The 22,926-nt window shown below is 38.4% G+C and overlaps 1 long non-coding RNA gene across 1 annotated transcript; it reads left to right on the top strand.

Moving 5' to 3' along the window:
• The first annotated feature begins 220 nt into the window (after positions 1–220).
• On the top strand, positions 221–22,546 carry LOC125920327 (uncharacterized). Its single transcript, XR_007457020.1, has 4 exons — positions 221–309; positions 16,425–16,630; positions 22,163–22,286; positions 22,462–22,546. It is a non-coding gene; the product is annotated as an uncharacterized LOC125920327 (long non-coding RNA).
• Positions 22,547–22,926: the final 380 nt, after the last annotated feature.

Genomic DNA, 22,926 nt, shown 5'->3' with positions numbered 1-22,926 from the left:
AAATTACTGTCAGGGAAGAATAATTTCCAGTGGAGTTAGAATTAGTACACATTTTATGTTTTTACTGTTTATATATACTTCTTCCACTTCTTATGACCTGAAGTCATAATCTTTCCATGGTGATGTCACAGCCATTGCACAATAACTAATAAAAGATTTGAATCCTAGTCATATAAAAGCAAAAAACTGGACTATTGCCTGTGGCTTCTCATTTATTAAGGCAAAGATGAAAGAAGCATCAGATGCAAAATTTCAAGTGCAGATTTTTCTTCCTTAGGAATTCTTTGTTGAAATGGACCTGTTCCTAAGGTATTTGAAAATTTTTTCTTTGCTATATTAGAGAAGGTTTAACATTCAGGTTTACAAACTTTTCATTAGGCCAAGTGAAATGTCCAAAGGTTGAGGTGACTGTGTCCAAAACCTTATTCACAACTAAATGATGAAATTTGACAAGGATTCTCAACTGGGGAGCAGGAAGGCTGGGGAAATCAGGCTATACAGGTCTAAATATATTGAATGCTTCAGAGGCTAATCTAAGACAGCCTTAGTGTAGTCCTTAATATTTCCACTTACAAAGGGAACAGTTTACATGTGGCTTCATCAAAGAGTCAGGAGGGTGGTTTCATCTTTGGAACATTCTAGGGTGGTTCTATCCAATGCCTGAGAACATACTGTGGTGTGATTTTGGGAAACCAGCAGGTGCCAAGCAATGTCCCTTAATAATGTCTAAATATCTGAAATTCTACTTTTAGAGTACACAGAGAGATGGCACTGGTGTAGAGAAGACAGTACCAACTTTGGAAACAAAACTCAATTCACAATCCAGAAGCCACATTTACCATCAGTAGGATTTTGAGCAACCTTAACCTCTCTGTAAATTAGAGATAATGGGATGTGTGAAGCCACTATCCTGGGCCCATCTTCCCTAAATTCAAACTCTCTCATCTCCCTTGTAGATAAGGGTAACCAGTTGTGGTCAATGAGATGTAAATGGAAACCCTCTAGGGGCTTCTGGGAGGAGTTGTTCTTCCTTTTAAAGGGGCTATGCTCAAAGGAATTGCTCACTGGTGTCCCCTCCTTTCCTTTTCTCTGTGAAACCTTGGGTTTCCTTACCCATCTTGCATTTAAGAGGAAACAAGAGAAGGAAGAAAAGCCAACATTCTAGATATGGCAGAATGGAAAAATGGGAAGGGTCTAGGAGTCTTTGATGGCATCATCTGGCTGGAAACACCAACTTCTATATTTAATATAAGAAAATTAACTGCCTTTGTGGTTGAAGCTGCCATCAGTGAGATATTCTAATTCCTGCAGCTGGAAGCATTCCTAACTGCCCCTCTCACCAAGCATGTTACAATGATTAAATGAGATGATAAAACCCTGGCATAGGATGTGGTTCACAGTAGGCAGAGAATAAGTGTTAGTCCTTTTCTCTACCCAATACCCTCCATATCTCTTTAAATACAAAGGCACATTAATATAATAACTCATTACATGGTTCATACTAAGTTATTTGTGTTGTTAGTTGGGTTTCTCTTAGGCAGGGATATAAAGGGCCTTATAGGCTATGTTGAGTTTGTGTTAGAAATGAGGAGCACTGAGGGCTATTTAAGTGAGGACACCATATGGTGAGATTCACAGTCTAGATAAATCAATCTAGAGTTTTTATAGGGTATGCTTGGGGTGGGAATGGACTGGCAGCAGAGAGAAGGAATTAATCTGCTGTAGCTGAAGTGTGGCAACAGCAGGGATGGAAAAGATGGGATGAAGGTAAACTATTAGGAGGTAAAATAACCAGGATTTGGTGTTTGACTGGATATGGGTATGAGGAGTAGGGAGGAGTCAAGGATGAATCCTAACTTTTGAGCTTGAACAACTACATGGATGGTGGTACAAATAAATACAGTTATCCCCGAGAAAAATATAGTTATTGTTGATTTAAGGAAATGTTGATGAGGTCAAGCAGACTGAGCTGGTCATGTCCCCGAGGCAAGTTAGATATCTGACCCTGGGAGATTTGGAAGCCATTAGTTTAAAAGTAGTAGCTTAAATCATGGGAGTAGACAAGATGAACCATAAAGGGAATATGTAAGTTTAATTAATGAGTCTGAAGATAAAAGGTGTGGGACAGTGATCAAATTGATATAATAAACTACCAAGAAAATAATGAAAATGAGTCTATTTATAACATAAGAAATGAGAGATTGCTAAAGAAGAATTTATAGTTGCCATTGTCTGTTATTTAAGAAGATAAAACATTTGCAAGAAGGAGGTATTTTCTTAAGAAATCAGAAAATAAACCAAAAATTAATAAGGACAAAAGCTGAAATTACTTAATCAGAAAGTAAAATAATGGTAAAAGGAGAACTAAATTCAAGAGCTATTTTGATCAACAAAATAGATACATAACTCACAGGTATGATTATAAAAAAAAAAGAGTGTGAAATCATACAAGTTTGGAATAGAGACATAATCACAGATACAAAATAAGATTATAATAAAATATACATGCAACTCTTTGACAAAAGATCTGAGAACCTACAGTAAATAAGAGATTGTCTTATAAATTTTGAATTCCCAAAAGTGACCAAAGAAGGAATTGAAAATTTTGATAAATTACCACAGAAATGTTTAGATAGATGGTTAATAAATAATGATTTTAAAAGTCATCAGGATCAGATAATTTCAAGCCTGAGTTCCAGACAGATTTAAAGAATAGATAATTCCAGTAAGTTATTGCAATCCATAAAAATACAGGTTAAAAACTTCCCAATTCACACTATGAAGCTAGCATACTTTAATATCCAAGCCTGAAATTGAACCAGAAAAGATGATCAACGAATCACATTAATGAATACAGATGCAAACACTGTACATTTTATTAAATAGGATTCATTGGATTATCAAGAAATAGTCCACAGTTATCAACACTAGTCTATTCTAGAAATTTAAAGATAGTTAAATATGGGAAAATTTGTAAATATTAATCAACAAATTAAAGGAGGAAAAGCATTCCATCATATCAATAGATGCTTGAAAGGTTTTGGATAAATTCAGAAACTTTCTTAAAACACACATACACATACACAAAAAGTAAAATGGGAATAGAAGGAAAGGTCTCAGATTATGACGAAGATTATTCATGGAAAATTAGCAGCAATACATACCTAAATGGTGACATGCTGTGGTAGATCATACTCTTGCTCTTAATTATCTGTTGTATTACCTGCAAAAGGATTATTCTTCCCCACACTCACTGACATTATGACATCATGAGGCTATGGTCTGGCCATTTTATTTGCTTTGGCCAATGAATATGAGAGGAAGTGATGTATGTCACTGTAGAGCTGTGCATTAGGACCATTGTATGAATTGGTCATTGCTATTTTCCCTGTTACAAGGATGGCAAATGTTAGTGCAAAGCTGGATCCTTAGCCTGGACTCTAGAATAAGAAGACGAAAGAGCAGAGCCACAGCTCACCCACAGCCTGTATATTAGGAAGTAAAAAATGAAGCTTTACTGTTAGCTGTAAGCCCCTGAGATTTTAGGGTTTATTATGACAACATATCATAGCAAAAGCTAAATAAAAAGTTACAACCAGGAGTAGAATGATGCCAAAAACAGACAAAACAAAAAGGAACCAACAAAGAAAACTTAAAATATGGGGCATTGGTTCTCAGGGCCAGGCAGTTATGGCAAGGAAATTGTCATTAGAGGCTGGAAGGATGGTGGTCTGAATGATGTAGTGGCCAAACATTCTCAGAATTATTGCCAGTGGTGTCTCCACAGGCAGAAAATGGACCAAATGAGCTTATGAATTCATATGAAAAGTTTGGGAATAAAATGCTACTAGTATGTACTGGTTACTATGGTCTGGGTTCGGCAACTTATTACAAGGAGGAGATCAACTCAGGAAAGAATTGGCTGGCTTGCAAGCATGATTGGAAAATGGAACTGTGCATTATCTCCAACCGGTATAAATTCAAATTGGGAAGCACCCTGAACAACAAGGGCCAACGAAGATAGTTGTGTGACAAGAACCAAATCAAGACTAGGGCCATCAGGCATTCCATGAAAGCTTTTGAACCGGTGAAGGTAGCACATAGTTGGAAAGGATGGCTCAGTGGAGAATGACTGTATCATGACTTTCCTACAGAAGTTCATAAGCTCAAAATACTCCAAATTAAGTCAAGAGAGAATTGGCCAAAGTTTTGGAGAGAGATGTACTGCTAAAAGAGCTACCAACCTATGGTGGCCATTGGCTATTCAAGACTTGAAACAATTTTTGGATCTCTAAGCTTCTATGGGCAGAGAGCAAGATGAGGGAAAAAAAAGATGCTGAGCCCCAAGGGAGGACATAATCTCCAATATCTTTTAAAAATGACCAAGAGAAATAATGGAAATAGAAAGAACTCTGAGAGGACAGTGCCTCTCTGATGGAGAGCAATGGCCTGGGATGCTACTTGTCGGGAGCAGAGATTTAGGACGAATCAAGAAATTCCCCTTTATACAGGTTTTGAGGTCCTTGCAGCATTTTCTCTGTGGAATTTTAGGATTACTACAGATTGGTGACTGCTGTGTACCTTCCACTCTTCCCCCTTTCCAAGGCAGGTGTGAATAGAGATTGTCCTATCTCTGTTTTCCACCACCGTACATTGGGACTACTAGAGGATACATTCTTTCTTGTCATTTTTTCGTTTCAAGATCCAGAGCAGCCACATCCAAATATGATGTAGGAGCTATTACAAAATCTTGAATGGCCTTGTCCCTCACAACTGGCTAAGACTTTTTAAAGGTTTTTCTTGGGGAAAAACAGATGTTTTTATTTTGTGAACGAAAGAAGGAAAGAAAATATTTTCGACCCAGGGGCAGACTGTGGTAGATGGTATTATTATTTCCAGTTACTTGATGCCCTCCCTGTTTGGGTTCTTCTTTTCCACAACATTGACATTAGGCTTGGCCTTGTGACTTGGCTGTGGCCTGTGAATGTGAGCGGAAATGGTGCGTGTCACTTCTGGGCAGAAGTATTAAGGATCATCTCATGATATGGCCATCACTCTTTTTCTTCTATCACAGCATGGCAGATCCCAGATACTCTGCCTTTAGTTTAGATCCAGAAAGAAAGACTTACGGAAGAGAACCACAACCTATTAGCAGCCAGTATATAATGTGGGCTAAAAATAAACTTGTGTTTCTCAAGGTCCGGATAATTTCAAGTTGCTTTGCTGCAGCATAAGCTAACTAGGAAGATGTGACTAATATGTCTGTATTCATGTGGCTAAAGCTGTTTCCATTAAAATAAAGAACAAGACAGGAGTGCTTACTATCACCATTATTATTTAATACTGTCTGGAGACTCTACTAAATGCAATAAACATAAAATGCACTATATAAATATTGAAAGAAAGAAGTGAAGTTTTTTGCTGATAATATAATTTCCTGCCTGCTATCACCAAGAAACTCTAGTAAAACACAAGAAGAAGTAATAAAAGAATTTGATAAACTCAGATAAAGAATTTGATAAAGATATAAAATTATTAGCTCCTTCTATATGAGCAGCACACATATGAAAACGAGGAAAATATTCCACTCATAATACTGACAAAATCCATGAGTTTGGAATGAATTATACAAGAAAGGAATAGGATTTATATTTAAAATATCCTACTGGAAGGCAAAAATATGATCTGAACAAATAGAAATCTATACTATGTTCTTGAAAAAGAATACTCTTTATTCTAAAAAATTCTGTTCTCCTGAAGTTAGTATATAAACTTAGTGCAACATCAGTAGAATCCAAATAGTATTTTCAATGGGATAAAATACTCTTAAATTGATGAATAAAGAACGGCAGTATTAAAATACTATATTAAAACTACTTAAAAGCCTGGTACAGTACAGGTACAATACTGTACCAAAAAATCAGTAAAAATGATAGAGAACTCAGAATTAGGTAGTGTGTGTGTGTGTGTGTGTGTGTGCGCGCGCGCGCGCGCACACACGCACATGTGCGTATATGTGTGTATTTTATTGTGGAGAAATTTAATTAGTAGTCTCATCACAACTGGATATACTCTTAGAAGAAAATAAATTTGAGGCCCCTAGTTTACATTAATTCCAAAAATAAATTCCCGATAAAGAGTAGAAAGTAAAAATGAATACTAATCATTTTAGAAAAAAATTAGTGTACTTTCAGTATATGTACTTTGAATTGGAGAAATCTTTTAAATTAAGACAGGATATGTGATATATATATATACCACATACACACATAAAATGTTAAGGTAGTAAAGCTTTATGGTATTATTTATAGTGCAAGAGATAGAAAATCAAAGTCACTAGACAAACAAGTTAGGGAAAATATTTTAAATTCAATTGATAGATAAAAAATTACTGTGCTCGCTTCGGCAGCACATATACTAAAAAAATTACTATCTATACTAAATGAAAAGCTCCCTTACAATTTATAAGATACAATCAACCCAATAGCAAAATGGGTTGGGGATATGAATAAGCAATCGACAGAAGGACAAGTATGATAAAATGTTCAACTTTCCCCAGTAGGCAGGGAAATGGAAATTAAAATTGCCATGATAATACCCATCAGAGTAGCAAAAATAAAAGTGTAATAGCAGCTATTATTAGCAGAGATGGGAGCAGGGCAAGGGCACTCTCAGACATCACTGGTGGAAATGGAAAAAGGCAATTCATGATCTCTATTAAAAATTTTAACTGCATGTACAATTCAACCATGCAATCCCACTCCTGGGATTCTGCTGTATAAAAATAAATGCTCTAGTACATAAGCATGTATATATTCAAGGATGATTATTGCAGCATTATATCTGATAATAAAAAGCTGGTAGCTAATCAAAAGTCCATTAATAAAAGAATAGCTGAATGAATTATAATGATTCTTACAGTAGAATATTATGCAAGAATTAAAACTTAATGATCTCTATATACTACTTGGCTTAAAGGAATTTCCATCCATTATATGTATTGCTAAGGTATAGAGAATTATATATCACTAATCCCTTTAAAAATGCCTCTTTACACCTTCTGTGTACGTGTGTGTGCATGTATATGTATATGTACATAAAATTATACCTGTGTGTACATAATGCATAAAGAATTATAGGAAAGGTTGTTCACTGAAATGTTAATAATCATTCTCTCAGAAAGGTGGATTTCAGGTGACTTCTAGTCTTTTTCTCAATGTATTGTTTGATTTTTTTTTCCTTTTTTTTTTGGCAATGACTGTTCAATTTCTATCAGAAGGAGGAAAAAGCAATAGACTTTTCTTCATTGTAGGGAGGAAAAAATGGAACAAATGCTTAGTGCTGTGTAAGTAGGGATACCTCATATTTTATTCATAAGCAATAAACACCTATAAAAAATGTAAATGTCCAAGATTAGGATTTGGTTAAAGAAATTATCTGTCTCTGAAAATACTACAGAGTAACCATCTACAATTACACTGACATTAAAATATTCATGTTTTATTGTTAATAGAAAGCAAAACTATATCATCAGGGAGTATGTGTATATTTTTTATGTGTGTACGTATATATATGTGTGTATATGTGTACATATATAAGTATATATTTATATATACTATGATATATAAACATCTTGAAAGAGATACAACAAAACATACTAACAGGGTTGATTTCTCAGTGCCAGGTTTAAAACTTTTTTTCTCTCTATTTTCTAATTCTTTCCTTTCACATCATGTGTGACTTTTGGCAACAGAGAAAGTACTAAACTTTCCTTTTCTTTTTCTATTGCCCTTCCCCCAATTTGGATTGGTTATTCTTCAATACAGAGGAGGAAGAGGAATTAACAAGAGAGTGGAACACAGGAGATCTTCCTGGTTCTCCGTTTCAGAATTTGCAGTTGTGCTAGAATTTAGCTTTCATTAGAGGAAATAGAAATACATTCCTTTAGGGTGCCTCGTTGGCTCAGTCAGTTGAGTGTCTTAATTTTGGCTTAGGTCATGGTCCCAGGGTCATGGGATCAAGCCCAGTGTTGGAGTCAGAGCTGAGCATGGAGCTTGCTTGGGATTCTCTCTGTCTCCCTCTGCTCCTCTCCCCTGCTCTCTCTCTCTCTGTCTCTAAAATAATAATTTTAAAAATGTGCTCCTTACTCTCATTTTTCCCTTGTTGATAAACCTTAAAGTCAAACACGAAAAGGTGATGTTAACGTTACTAGTTCTAATCATGGTTGCATGCCATAAAGATTAATATTTTCCTTGGTTATTCCCTCCCCTTTTCCCTGGACCATTTCCCGTGTACCTTAATGAACCAGTGTGTTCATTCCTACAAGGTCTGTTTATGAGCTAGAAAGGAAAGACAGACTGTCACTTCAAAGTCATAGCTTGTTTTAACACACTTGACCTGATTCACCCTATCTGACTCCAACTGGTTACTGGTCATTTCAAAAAACTAAACCCAAGGATAAAGGTTACCAACTCCAAATAAATCCCAGAGACTGTGCTGCAGGCACTAAATGAATGTACAAATGAGGAGTCCCAGCAGCGGTATGTGAAGGAAACTGGGTCATCTCCCAGCCCAGTTCCTGGGGGCACAGCCTAAGACTGGAGACAGGTTGGTGTTTCTCCCTTTAGAACGCAGGGATTTAGCCGACTTTTCCCCTGCCCGCTGCCAACCTGTGCCCAGATTTCTCCCAGAACTTAAGAAGACACTCATTTCTCAATGTATTCAATAATTAGATTCCTATACATGCAGGGAAAAATTTTAATGTTCATATAAAAATCAATTTTCTCTAAAAAATAAATAAAAAACAAGGAATATCTTCTGGGAAGTTAATTTTTTTTCCTGTTTGGGGTGCCTGGGTGGCTCAGTTGGTGAAGCATCTGACTCTCAGTTTTGGCTCAGGTCATGATCTCACTGTTGGTGGGTTTGAGCCCCACATGGGGCTCTGTGCCGATAGCACAGAACCTGCTTGGGATTTTCTGTTTCCCTCTCTCTCAAAAATAAAAAAATAAATTACAAAAAATAAAATGTTAAAAAAGGCTTTTTTTCCTGTTTCATATTAATAGAGGAATAAATAGTTAAGGGGAGAAAGTTAATTATATAATAATGACCAACAAGAAATCACTAGATAATGGTTAATTGAATTATAGACAACGTGGGCTTACAAAAAGTAGGTATGTTTCAAATGCCTCCATTATGGGAATACTTGCATGTGAAATCTTTGTCATGCTCCGTGATGTCCAGGTTTGGTAATTTCTTCAATGTTGGGAGGATTTTAATGAACTATATTCTAAATCTGCGAATGTCTGCATTTTATTACCTTTTGCAAGATGGGCTAATAACCTCCGATTTTACATAAGCCTTCAGTGCTTTTTTTTATGGAGCCTCCCTACGCTGTTAACTGATATTAACAGTAACTGTTTTGCCTAAAAGATAAAACTAAGTTAGAAAACACACAAATTCATGTGGCTCAAATAGTACAGCCTCGTGTGACCTTAGAAGGAAAGGAGGAGAAACAGAGAATTTACTCAGAAATACCTACCCTAACAATTTATTGTACGTATACATAATGGATATATAATATCATATAACTAATATAACACAATATGAAACATGCATATGTATTGTATATACATTATATACATATATATATATATATATATAATATAGGTAAATAGCAAGGAGTAGAAATTTACAGAAATGAAATATTTAAAGTTGGCCAACACTTAAACATACAAGTCAAAACACCAAGAGTTTGTTTGAAGAGAATGAATAAATACATTAATGCCTTCTAAGAAATGAGGGTTTTTTTTTATGCATTCCTGCCAGCCCTCTAAAAATTTCAACTTGGTGAACACAATTAATGATGATGATGATGATGATGATGATGATGATAATAATGAAAACATAGTGATTAAGCATGTGGGTTCTTTAGTTAGATTGGCCGGCTGGCAATCTTGGCTTCGTTGCTTTATATCTTCGGATAATTTCCTTAACCTCTCTCTGTCTCCGTTTTCAAATATGTAAAATGAGAATAACAATAGTACTCTATTGGCAAAGTTGTTGTATAAAATGTATAAAATGCTTAGAATCCTGTGTCGGATACAGTAAACTCTTAATAACTGTTCAAAAAAAAAAAAAAAAAAGAAGGAAAAGAGGAGATAACCAATGCCATGCCCTGTATCTTGATGAGACTAGCTTTATACCATTTGCACTTGGCTTTGTTCTATGTTCCAGTGAAAGAGTCTTCCAAAATTTTGGCAGGCATTTTAGTCTCATGTTATTCTGAAATTTGCATGTGCACATTTTAAAACAATGTTAATTTAATCCAGGGACCGATGGAGACTTAATACTTGTCACTGGTCACTTTTAAATACAAATCAGAACAGTCCTATTCTTGCATAGCTGTGTTACCTGGTTCTAATCTGAGAGATGGTTCTTGGCTTGGGATACACTCCTGCCCAACCCTTGATTTGAATGTTAAATCAAGCGGTTCAGACTCAGGCCCCCAGTGGGTTTCAGTTAATATCACTCCTGAGGAGTGTTGCTTCTCCACATCTTTGTTATGTATACTTCAATAACATTTATATAAACAAAAAAAGAGGGCATCTCTGCCTCCCAAGGTGACCAGGCATCCTGCGCGGAGGTCCCAGGCTCTGTGGATCAACAAGAGGTGGCTCCGTCCTGGGGAAAGTTGGTTTTAGATAAGTGGGACATCAGGAGGGATGTGGTGGGCAGGGGCCAGAATTAGGTCTAAGGCAGACAGGCCAAGCCAAGGAGAGGCAGAACCAGCCCCAGGATGGAGTAGGGGCCAATGAGTCTCCTCAAGGCAAAGAGATGTAGAAAGGGGGGCTGTTTCATAGGGGTCTTATAATGTGTCAGAGTCCCTGTGCTTTCAGAAAGCTGCACTCATGTGGAAAGGGGGCTCTTAGTTGTCAATATAAACCACATGATTTTAAACTGACACCGTGTGTTTATTCTTCGGCCAATGTCTAATCACAACTATAGTCCAACGGCTTTCGAACTGTTGAACAGAGACCCACAGAGAGAAACACAACAGAATGCATTACACGCATCCATTCATTCTTAACTGAAACCCAAGTTTCATAGAACATTGCTTATTGTTATTGCACGTGGCCCTCTGATATTTGCCCTGCCTTGTGTTCACTCCCCTTCCCTCCCTTGCATCTTTTTTTTCTATTTTTTTTTATTTTTTAATATATGAAATTTACTGTCAAATTGGTTTCCATACAACACCCAGTGCTCATCCCAAAAGGTGCCCTCCTCAATACCCATCACCCACCCTCCCCTCCCTCCCACCCCCCATCAACCCTCAGTTTGTTCTCAGTTTTTAACAGTCTCCTATGCTTTGGCTCTCTCCCACTCTAACCTCTTTTTTTTTTTTTCCCTTCCCCTCCCCCATGGGTTTCTGTTAAGTTTCTCAGGATCCACATAAGAGTGAAACCGTATGGTATCTGTCTTTCTCTGTATGGCTTATTTCACTTAGCATCACACTCTCCAGTTCCATCCACGTTGCTACAAAAGGCCATATTTCATTTTTTCTCATTGCCACGTAGTACTCCATTGTGTATATAAACCACAATTTCTTTATCCATTCATCAGTTGATGGACATTTAGGCTCTTTCCATAATTTGGCTATTGTTGAGAGTGCTGCTATAAACATTGGGGTACAAGTGCCCCTATGCATCAGTACTCCTGTATCTCTTGGATAAATTCCTAGCAGTGCTATTGCTGGGTCATAGGGTAGGTCTATTTTTAATTTTCTGAGGAACCTCCACACTGCTTTCCAGAGCGGCTGCACCAATTTGCATTCCCACCAACAGTGCAAGAGGGTTCCCGTTTCTCCACATCCTCTCCAGCATCTATAGGCTCCTGATTTCTTCATTTTGGCCACTCTGACTGGCGTGAGGTGATATCTGAGTGTGGTTTTGATTTGTATTTCCCTGATAAGGAGCGACATTGAACATCTTTTCATGTGCCTGTTGGCCATCCGGATGTCTTCTTTAGAGAAGTGTCTATTCATGTTTTCTGCCCATTTCTTCACTGGGTTATTTGTTTTTCGGGTGTGGAGTTTGATGAGCTCTTTATAGATTTTGGATACTAGCCCTTTGTCCGATATATCATTTGCAAATATCTTTTCCCATTCCGTTGGTTGCCTTTTAGTTTTGTTGGTTGTTTCCTTTTCTGTGCAGAAGCTTTTTATCTTCATAAGGTCCCAGTAATTCACTTTTGCTTTTAATTCCCTTGCCTTTGGGGATGTGCCGAGTAAGAGATTGCTACGGCTGAGGTCAGAGAGGTCTTTTCCTGCTTTCTCCTCTAAGGTTTTGATGGTTTCCTGTCTCACATTCAGGTCCTTTATCCATTTTGAGTTTATTTTTGTGAATGGTGTGAGTCCCTTGCATCTCTTAATGTTTATTTTTGAGAGAAAGAGACACAGAGCGTGAGCTGGAGAGGGGCAGAGAGAGAGGGAGACACAGAATCGGAAGCAGGCTCCAGGCTCCGAGCTGTCAGCTCAGAGCCGGACATGGGGCTTGAACTCACAGATCTTGAGATCATGCCCTGAGCCGAAGTTGGACGCTTAACCGACTGAGCCACCCAGGCACCCCTCCCTTGCCTTTCTAAAGATGCTGGTTGTGACCCACCAAACTGACCCTACGACTTACTGATAGGTTGCTATCTGCAGAATGAAAGCCCGTGTTAGCTCCTGTCAGTTCTGCTGCTGTTTCATGCAGCACAGGCCATGGCCACCTCTTCAAGCAAAGCCTCTGACCCACCTTCCTCTTCCCCAGTCTCTTCTCCCTGGCCTGTAATGACCACTCCCTCAGTTTATTCTTCCCTTTCACTTTTACCTCATCCCTCAGTTTGAGAGAGAAGAAAAATGCATTTCCCCAAATACAGAAAACACCTCTTTTGTGGGGCCAAGATGATTTTAGGGATAGGCTAGTGAACATATACTTTTACTAGCTTTATCCTTTTTTTTCCTGATTGCTTTCTCTTCATAACAAGTGATGCTGGCTTTCTCTCTAAAATGATTAAAGCTAACAGCTGAATTTTATTGAGCTCTTATATGTCAGGCACTATTTTAAGAACTTTACCTATATGAACTTGTTTAATCCACATCATGATCCTATGAAGCAGTTACTCTCAGTATGACCATTTGACAGATGAAAAAATGGGTGCACAGAGAGGTTAAGAACTTGCCCAAGGTCACACAGCTAGTAAGTGGAGGAATCGGGAGATTGTTACAAGAAAGTCAACTCTAGAAACAGCCTGGATTAAAGGATTAAAGTGCTCATTCTACCACTTTTTAGCTGTATGATCCTAGGCAAATTATTTGACTTGGCCAGGCCTCAGTTTCCTCATTGAATCTAACATATCACCAATTTATGTGCCACTAAAAAAGAACTAAAAGTATAAATCGAATCATGACTTACATGCTTTCTTATCAATTACATGGTGCATCCTGATAACAGATAATGTCAAAATAATGAAAGAAAAAAGTCACATCGTAGAATCAATGAAATATACAAATATTACCCACCTCACAAGAGGTAGGGAGAACAAATGAATCAAATGTGTAGTACTCTGGTTCCTGGCACATAGGCAGTTTTTCCTAAATGTTTAGCTGTTCCAGGTGTTAAAATGATTGTGCCCACTCGCTAAATGGAGGAACCAAGGCTCAGAGAGATTAAACTACCGTTTTCAGTCTGCCCAGGTAGGAACATCAGCGGTGCCCTGATCTAGTAGAGGTCTTGAACTGTCCCGCTGGCTCTGGCTGCCTCTCCCCCTGCGGGTGAGGCCCGGCCTCTATGGGGACACCAGGTCATTGCGTTTTTCCCTTTGCTTTCAGTGCCTAAACCAAGAACTCCTGGGACCGTTACCTACAGGGTCTCCCAGATGGACTTTGCCTTTCCTCTTTCAATAGTACTGAAGGTTGTAGCAAAGTACTACCTTGCCTCACGTTCCCGGGAGGGTGTCTAGACTCTGCTCAAGACAAATTACTAAATGCATAAAGTGCCCATTCCACGTAACGACTTTACTTCCACTTTTCACAAGACGCTCGGGTGTAGCCAGAAATAGTCCAAACCCTATAATCTTTCATAGAGCTGCGATAAGTTAAGTGGGTAGTGTTGCTCCATAATTCGTCCCCCAAGCACTTAACATTGACATATGTCCCTCCTCCTTTTGCTCACAGAATAGACGTTTGAAAAAATGTCACTTGTGTGTGAAGGAGGAAAAAAAATCACTGAAATGTGGATTTCCACTTCCACCCCCATCTGTAAGTTCTCAGAGCCCCTGTCAATGCTCTCTTGAATGGATATTTCTCTATGAAACACACACGCCCCTCCTTGCCTACACACGTGTGCACATGCATGCATCAATGAGTGCACATGCGTGAATACTTCACTCCTTCACACGAACATCTCAATCACATGGATTCTCCAACTTGTATTTTAAATATTTTTGTACCATAGTCTCAGGTTTGAGTAACCATTTTACATTTGGTTAATGTGCACCAGAGCTGGCAATAGGTTTTTTGGGAGGCAGGACAGAAAGAGCTAACTTGGTAACAGCTAGAAGACAGAACAACAAGACCCCTGCTTAATATTGGGGTCGTTGGCAGGCTGCCTTAGAAGGAACACCATCCTCTGGGAAGGCGGGCACTGGATGGGGTAAGCCCTGACTTCCACACCTAAGCACAATCTTCCTTGTAGAAAGAGCATTAGGTCTTGGGTGATGTCTTAGGGCAGACATTCTCATATTGGAACAAAGGTTAAATCTGACACTATTAATTATAGCTTTTCCAGATAATTATTTTCTCTTTTACTCTGTTGGGACTGCTTACGTTCTCAGAGAAAAGCTTCCCGTGGTGAGCTTTTCTTAACTTGTCGCCCACCCTCCTTTGTCTTCAGAGATAGCACAAAAGATAGTTCTGCCCAGTCATAGACGTCCATTTTCCTGCTATATCATCATGACAACATATCTCAGGCATTTTGCAAGCTGAGAATTGTCCTCTAGAGGGAAGAATGAGAACACACATATGGGAAGGTGGATGTTGAGTATCCCCTGTATCTCCTTGAGACGTCTGAATTTTAATGCTTTGAACCATGACCCTAGCTGAGGGCTTTCTATTGCTTTTCTCTCAGGCTGCACCCTCCCTAGTGGCCCTGTTACAGTCAGCTGTCCTTTGTTGTTAACTGACATTCATAGGTCCAAAGGGAGCCTGAGGAAGGGACACACTCTTTCCTCAGCTATTTTTTTCAAACTGCACTATGGGCCTCCAGCAACCAGGTCAAGTGGCTCATAGGGTCTCAGCTTGAGGCCTGGGTTCTGTGTGGCTGGGGCAAGCTTGTTCCCCAATGCAGGGAATCACTAGGCTTCCCCATCTCTTGGAGAAGTGGTCCAATGCCCTTTCTCCAGCCCAGAACAAAGGAATTGTTTTTCAAGGAAAAAGAATATTTAGTTACTTTACAGATCTGAATCTAAAAGTGTTCCCCAAAGGCAGTTAAACCTAAAGGTAAACTTTTAGTCTCTACCCACAAAGGTATCAATTTAATGGAATGTTTTCCAACTTCAAAATTCCAAAGATCCACCTAGGAACCCTCATTTCGTTCATAGTTTGCAATGGCTGAATACAAGTTTGTTAAAACTCTCATTATTTAATATTTTTCTATTCTGTGATTTTCATGGACTGTCTAGAGTTTCATTGTGTGGTATAGCAGCCAAAATAGGCTGGGTTAAGCTACAGTAATAAACAGTTAACAAATCTTAGTGACTTAAAAACATTTTTCATTTCTTGCTCACTATATGTGTCTATTGTGGGTCAGTTATGAGCTCTATTCCATATTGTACTCAGTCCAGGATCCAGGCAAAAGGAAAAATGACCATAGAAAATTATACACTAGTCCTAAAAGTTTCTGCTTGGAAGTGACGTGTTATTTGTTTCTATATTTTCTTGCTAAAGCTAGTCATGTGGCCTCACTTAGCATAAAGTGGACAAAGAGATGTAATCTTATCACATGTCCAGAAGGAGAATTGGAAACCTTGTGTAGATAGCACTGATTATTATATATGGATATAACATAATAATCAATAGCATATTTTGCATACATGGGTTTTTTTTTCTTTTTTTGCCAAATTTTGTATAAGTCGAATAACTTTTTAGATGCATATTTCTTAAAGATGTCCAATGACTCCCAGTGAATTTCATGTGGAAATGTTAGTGAATGCAATCATTTATACTGACTCGGTGCAAACCTTAAACAAATTACATGGACTTGTATCTTGGCCTCCAGCGTTGCCCTAGATAACAACAGTTCAAAGTAAAGTAGGCAATAAAAGAGTCATAATATTCAAATCTGCTTCCTCAATTGCCTAAGAATTGTTTCTCTATTGTCTTTTTCAAGTTAATGATGACTCTCTACACCTTTGTATAGAAAGATCTCCAACATTACCAGATCCAACTAAAACTTCACCAATTTGCAAATTATCCATCAGCCATTGTCTGAATCTATGCAATGCTTTGGATGTCTAAGTGAACATGTGTGGCTTCAGGTGCTATTTTCCAATCTTTTCCAGATGATCCCACATGGAAACTTGCTCAGACGCCCAGGTACATATTACCTCTAGCTATGGACAAGTCCATCTACAATCTAATCATACTCTCCATACCCAATGACATTAAATTTATGTAATAGCAAATGGGCCAATGGGCTAATATCCAACATTAGCTTCAGGAGCTGGCTGATGTCCAAGGTAAATCAAGATACCCAGGGAGGTAATAACACAAAACATCTTGGCAAAATCAAATTCAAGGACAACTATTGTTCAGAACCAGATCTGCAACTGGTATCTGTGCAAATATTGGCTGGACAGACTCAGCCGGTGACTATCCTGGGCAAGTTGTCTTGTCACAACTACGATATGAAAGGCAATGTGGCACTACTTTCCATGTTTTGTGAAAAGCACAGATCACGTTCAAACTATTGCTGTCCTCATTGAAATATCCATCCTACCATTCTATGTATATAAGTGTACTTCAACACTTATAATTTGTTATGTATTTTTTAATAGTTTAAGGCCGCTTTACCAAAATGGCATTCATGGGTACTTACGTGTGTATGTGGAAGGGGGTGGGGGAGAGAAAGAAGATTTTTAAGTACATTTCAGAAAGACTGGATAAAACAAAGATAAATAGACTTCTTTGCTATAAGACTTCGCAGTACTTTTAAAATGCTAACGTGATTGTAAATCTTCAAGAGGTACCTAATGTTTACCAACATAAATGACCACAGTACATTTTTTAAAAATTAAAGAAAAAAAAAACAAAATATCATTACCATAGAAGGAAATGTTCTGCCTATTTCCTGACCTACATGCTCTACGAAAACTTCTTACAAAGGGTATTCAGCATCTCTCCTTTAATGTGATATTCACCTCATGGTCCTTCCCAGACGGTGGAAAACCAAAAGGGCAAGAAACAGTGATGGCATCAGAGGGGGCTGGGCTGACTTTCTTTTCTTTTCTTTTCTTTTCTTTTCTTTTCTTTTCTTTCTTTTCTTTCTTTCAAATTTATTCCTTTATTTTGAGAGAGGGAGTGGGAAGAGACAGAGAAAGAGAGGAAGAAAGAGAGAGAATCCCAAGCAGGCTCCCAAGCATGGAGCCCAACACAGGGCTCAATCCTACGAACCCTGAGATCATGACCTGAGTCAAAATCAAAAGTCAGATGCTTAACTAACTGAGCCACCAGGCACCCTGGGGCTGGGGCTTTCTTAAAAGAAGTTGTAAATGATGAAAATAAAGGGAGAGGGGAAGAAAAGAGAACAGCCTATAATGATAGGGGGTGCCCAGAATAGTTTTTGGGGGGAATTGAATACAAGAAAAGAAGGGTGAAGTGTCTTCTGGAAGCCTTGAGATGCATGACAGTTTTAGAAGGAGGAGAATGAGAAAAGAAACACTTAAGAAATGATGTTGTGAATTATGACCTGGATCCCCTTTAGCATTCTTTGAGAAATGCAAGAAAGGGAAAGATAGTGATCACACCTGGTTACTGAACTGTGTTTCTTTGAATGTTTACCATGTTGAGACTGGCTCCTTGAGCCCTGGGATTTTTTTCAGGTTATAACACAACATCTCCACAGTGGTATTCCACAAAATATTTTTAAAGAATTGCTTAGTAACACTGCTTTTCAATCCTACACAACCAGGACTACATATAGGGAATTAAACAAAATATTAATTGCTTTTGGCCCAAGGGCCTTTTAAGATTCATGGAACAAGGATTAGAAACAATGATATATTTTTTTAATTCTAAAGATTGAAACAAAACTAAGAATGAATTTTTGAGCATGGCACAAGGCTACATCTTAGAAATTAATCTCATAAAGAAAACATCAAAGCAATACTTTCCCACAAAATTTTGTTGCTTTGATTAAAACACAAATTTGTCGATTTGAGTAAAAGCATTAATAACTCCATTTTCAATTTATTCTAAGCCTAAGCCATCTGTTTGGCTAACTATGGATATTAGTTGTGTTAACATATCATATATCTCATCAGATTGTTAGGATTAAATTAATTAATATATGTGAAACACTTGGAACAGAGCTATCATGTAGTTGATTACATACATTTAGCTGTTATTTTTATTACCAAAAGTTATCACTTTAAAACATTTTTTTTTTTTTTGCATTTTTTGCAATATCTCTGATGTTGGGATAGGGTGCCATAAATTGACTGGGAGCATTTTTTTTTTTTTTTTTTACTTAGTGGTATGTAAGAGTGTTTCTGAGCATTGATGGTTCCTTTGAGTCAATAAAATATATTATTTTTATTTCCTTTTCTCCATTATTTTTGGATGTTTTGCTGTGTTTTGCTCTTCCACAGGGATTGCCTGTCTTTTCATACCCCAAGAGTTAAATACATACCTCATATATTATAAGAAAACTAAGTACTACCAGCCCTACACCCCTACCCCTAGAAGGCCTGTCAGGGTGAAAGATATTTGTTGATAAGCAAGGTTTCAGCTGATATATTTCCCATTTATTATACTTTGGGAAATATTTGATAAAGGATTTGAAATAAACAACAAATTAATCAGAAGACAAACTTCAAGACACTGCTGATAGGGAAGAGAGGACTTGGTGTTGAGTAATGAGTCTTGTAAAATACATAAACATTTTTGTAACCAATGTCCATGTAATCAATTTGCTGGGTTTACTAATAATCTCCATTTCCTTGAATATCTGTAGTAGAAACTTTGGGTACATGAATCTGTATCATCTAGGGGCTTTTGGTTACAAGCAGCAGAAACTGATTCTTGCCTACTTAAACAAAAGGAAAATTTGGGGAAGGATATGAAACAGTAAAAACAATAGACTCAGCTACTGCTCCCAATAAAGATCCATTTGGGACCTTTCTTTCTTGGGAGCTACTGCTGGACAAAATGGGTCTACTCTTTTTTGGGCTGTTTGTCATCCTGGCCAAGATCAAAAGTGTAGGGAAGGAGACCATGAATGGCATGGGTCATATGCCTGTTCCTTAGTGGAGACAGAGCAGGGCACCTTGACTGTAATCTTGCAAAGCTGTGTCTAATCAGGAGGAATCAATCTTCAAGGAACCAGGTACTATTATCAAGGGAATGTGGAATAGACGCTGGCTTGCCAAAACCCAACAAATGTCCACTACCAATTTGAATGACAACAACCAGCAGTTGGTCACTCTAGCATGCTAAATGCTACAATCAGTTATGAAAATCCATTGCAAACTAGAAAGAACCATAAGCATACCTTACAGTCCTTGTATTCTAGAGGACGTTATAGCACTGTAAATAAAGGAGGAATTGAGGGCAGCATGGGTGGGAAAAATACCATCCAGTCCAACCCACTGTCGATGTTCACACCCTACATGGAGCACCATATGAGTGAGATTGCAGGCCACGAGGAAAAGCACTTCCCAAGGGCACCCCCAGATTCCTCCTCGTCCTTAACATGCTTACCCAGTTATAAGTGCTGCATGATCATACAGGTCAATCTCATTAGCTCATGCTCAAAATACCCAAATTTGTTTTGATGCACAAGATTAATTATAGCTGGTGGCTTGACTTATACATCAGATGATTCATCATGTACATGCAAACAATCTTCGCTGTTCCCAGGGTTGCATGAGTCAACTTGCTCTCATTAACATGGGTGAATGCTAGCTGGCCTTGTTCCCATCCCCTGGCTTTTTGGTGTTTTATTCCGCTCCCAGGTGCCACTTTTTCCTTCCTGACTCACCTTCATCTCCTTGTCTTTGCATTTGCAGTCCTACTGATTACACAAACAAATGCCTACTCACAGGGCACATGTTCCTGCCATGGAGAAAACCAAAGGAGAGCTGCTGAGCTTGTCACCTGCTTTCTTGGCAGGAGCAAGGCATTAATTTTTGCAAAAGCAGCTGCAGCAAGAAGCCTGTCCCTCAGGCTTGGCAGGAGCAGAGGGGCAACAAAGACTTCATGGGGATCTAATCTGCAAAAGTCCCTGGGGCGGAGTCTTTCTTGTTTCCATCTGCCACTTTTTTCAAAGTCTGCTTTATTATTAGTGCATGTATTGAGAGCTACCTTTTCCACTCTGGCTTAAATACAATATTAAAGACGTCTAGGAAGATACCATTAATTTAAAAGTTGCCAAGTCAATATTTTTGTGTAAACTGGGATAGGAGACTGAGAGAAACTATAGATATTTCTTGTTCAACATAGCATTTCAACAGAAGATCAGACAGCATTATTTTGATTTCTGTTTCTGCTTATTTATGCATTAATGTGTATCACATGCATGGTTCTATTAATGGCTGGTCCTGCACAGAGGCAGGTCTGACAATTCCAAGAAGCGTTTCCACAAGCTTACTTATGAATCATTCATCCCAATTTGCACTCTGCAACCTGACTTGCTTCCTATCCTTTTGGCTCCTGAGCTCTCCTTTTCCATTTGTGACCTTGCCATGTTCCTTAGATCTCACACTTGGCACCGGTTTTTTACTTATAGCTTTCTACTGCCTTTTTTGAAGACAGTTCAGATTTCCTTCTACTTCATTTCCTTCATCCATCAGCTCAGACTTCAGCACCTTCAACATCTCCTCTTTGACCTGAGAATGCCTATGAAAGGTATCTGCCTCAACTCTGGGAGCAGAACCCAGAAATTTAATGAAAAAAAAAAAATGAATGAGGAACTTGTGATCTATTTGAGGAAACGGGGTTTACATACATTGAACAGCAAAATATTCAGAGATGGAGCACACTTAAAGTCCAGCTTGTGAAAATAATTTTGAGGGCTAGGGGTGATAAATTAGATTTATCTTTCATACAAGTTCCAATCAGCTGGTGGTACCAACTATAGAAAAGGATTTTGCAGCTTCATCTAGGTAGAGCAGAACAGAGCATCCTGATTAGTGAGGTTGGCCTTGAACAAGGCAACACACATTTGCTATCTCTGCTGTGATAAATGACCCACCATTTAGAAATTTTAAAGTAGAAGAGATTTTTTTTTAATGACATCAGTGTTTTAAGGAGATTAATTTGGCTCTGTATAGAATGGATTAGAGGAAGATAGGGTATTTTCAGAAAAACAAGTTAAAAGGCTCTTGTAGTTTGATCAAGGATTGACAAAATGGCAAAACATTTTGCCATTTTGGCTCCCCAAAGGCGGCGAAACAAATGATATAAACTGGTGGACCACAGTTCTCTGGGAAGGAAGAGGGCTGAGCCAGGGTCCCTGAGATTTGGCTGGATGTGGGCAGAAAGTCAAAGTGGCAGGATCAGTGATTCATTATATGCCCTCCTAAGGAGGAACCAAAGGTCAGAAAATTTATTCCAGTGGGCATCTTTATTGAGGGCAACAGAAAACTATGTTCAATGCCATTTGTCAATGGAGAGAGTTTGACTATGACCTTTCCTGAAGGACATGAAAGATAATCAGTTTAGACCTTTGGATGGGGCTGATGAGAATAAAAGCAAGGGCTGATGAGAGTCTGTATTTGGATGGCAACAGGAAATAGAAATTGATACAAAATATTTTAAGATGTAAAATAGCATAGATTAAAATATGATATGAATGGCCTTTTGTGAGTGACTGCAACAGAAATGGAAAAAGTAGAAATGATTCTCTAGTTTCAGATCTGAGAGATTGGAGGGACCTTTAAGAGATAGAGAGAGAGGAAGCTGTGCTGGAGCATTTGCCCCGACATCTGTCTTCTTTTCTCCTAAAGATCTGGAGCTGCACATTTTTAGCTGGGTATGTTACAGCTAATGGAAACACTACATTTTTCAGCCTCTTTTGCTGCTGGATGCCCAAGTGAACGAGTCTTTGCCAATGGGATATAAATAGAAATGTCATCTGTAAGTCCATGGTTGTACTTTTAAGAAGGTACATGCCTTCCTCCTCCTTTTTTCTCCTTCCTGCTGCCTAGATGGCATCTGAGGTGATGTGATGAGCCATCTGAACCATATGGGCAAGGACGATTCTCTAGAGATGAAAAAGTGGCATGATGGAAGAATTCTGTCCCTTGATCCTGCCACATGAGCCCAGGACTGCTAACACCTGGGCTATTACAGAGGTGAGGGGGTGGAGACCTATCTTTTCTAATTTACTATTGTTTTGGTATGACATCTGCACCAATAAACTAACTTCTAAAAGGAGTGAATTCTGTAAAGAATGTATTAAAAAGCACATGCCAGATAATCGGGCATTTTGCAATGAGATGATCGAACTGCTTGGTGTAATCTTCCTAAAGATCAGAAAAATAGAGGAGATGCCAGAAAACTAGAGACAACCAAAGGTAGGGAGAGTGGAAACAGGTGTGTCCTGCAATGAGAGCCTCGTGAGCACGGAGGCGATCCAGTTCTAGAACAGGAGGATCCATGAGTGTTCGGAA

The sequence above is a fragment of the Panthera uncia genome, chromosome B4 (assembly GCF_023721935.1).
Source record: "Panthera uncia isolate 11264 chromosome B4, Puncia_PCG_1.0, whole genome shotgun sequence".
Classification (NCBI taxonomy): Eukaryota; Metazoa; Chordata; class Mammalia; order Carnivora; family Felidae; genus Panthera; species Panthera uncia.
Note: the sequence above shows the minus strand (reverse complement) of the source record. Positions and strands in the feature narration are given on the sequence as shown.